The sequence below is a fragment of the Brassica oleracea genome, chromosome C4, assembly GCF_000695525.1.
Source record: "Brassica oleracea var. oleracea cultivar TO1000 chromosome C4, BOL, whole genome shotgun sequence".
NCBI lineage: Eukaryota > Viridiplantae > Streptophyta > Magnoliopsida > Brassicales > Brassicaceae > Brassica > Brassica oleracea.
The window spans coordinates 25,552,261-25,553,582 of record NC_027751.1 but is presented as its reverse complement, the minus strand read 5'-3'; positions in this window follow the sequence as shown (position 1 = coordinate 25,553,582).

The following is a 1,322-nucleotide window of genomic DNA, read 5'->3' as shown; positions in this document are numbered from 1 at the left end:
AGTCTTATTTGTGTTGGGGGTTGTGGAACCCTCGAGCAGTGTTAGCACCAAGATACGATGTTGTCTTTAATCGAGTCTTGATTGTTAGACTTGTAAGGGATCCGTTTTAGTAGTTGGCTGTGTGGCCAAGGATTGTTATTTGATTAAGGTTGAGCATACCTTAGTCGGTGTGTTTTCAGATTAGCCTTAAGCTTTGTTTATTGCGCTTAGGCTAAGTTGATTGTTATTTTGGGTTGTCGGGGCTAACTACTAGGTTTTGGGTAGAGGTAGCCAGCTCACTGAGTGACCTTACGTTACTCACCCAATTCTCGTTGTCATGTTTTTTGCAGGAGACCAGTTTGTAGAGGATTGGACGCATAGGCCACCAGAGTAGATTTGCAGTGCATTTGGCTACGGTTTGATTCTTAAAATATTTTATGTTTCCGTTGCGTTTTATTTGGATTTGGGATCCCTAAAATGATTAAATGTTCTTAAAAGACATAGAATTGAATTTAAAAATTAACGGGCCCAAATGATATTGGTTTAGTCCAAACCAACACAACGTTAGGTCTTTGTACGGGTTGAAAAGCCTTAGGGCTTGATCTAACGGAACCGTTAACTTTGGGTAAGGGTTGCAAAGCCTTCAGCCTTAAGTTAGCGGGACATGTTAGTGGACGAACTGGTCTAGGTCGTAGAGTAAATTTTATGACTCTGACCGGATTCTCCCTAGCTCGTCATGTAGCGCTTCCGGACCATGGTGTTGGGTTGGACGGTCAGTCATGTTCTTGTTTGATTGTTGGCTTGCCGGTTGGCCTTTCATCTCCAACCCTTGGTTTGGGTCGTCCGTCAGTCATGTTCTTGTTTGATTTTTGGCCGGTGGGTCGACCTATACCTCGGACGGTTCAGGGGTGTGACAGAGGTGGTATTAGAGCATGGTTACGATTATGCTCACTGGTTCCCGTGTTTTCAAATGTTTTCAATAATTTTCGAGTCAAAAGGAGTCGCCAATGCACTCTCTAGGAAATCCGGTCGTGTCCAAGCGTTGGGAAGGGTTTTGTTAGATTATATTACTAGAATTTCGTCTAACCCATATATATTTTTGTAACTTTGATTCCACAGGTTGTTGCACTGGAGTGGTAGGGTGGATATTTGGAGTTATGGAGGATTTCGACGTTTTACCTAGTCCTACATTGGCAGACCTTTTTGCGCCCCAGAGTTTTGATCAGGTTGTGCCTGACATGATCACGACACCTATCAGCATTTCTGATGATGAGTCAGACGATGTGGCGGTTCCAGCACCTATTATTATCATTTCGGATGATGACACCGAGTCAGATAATGAT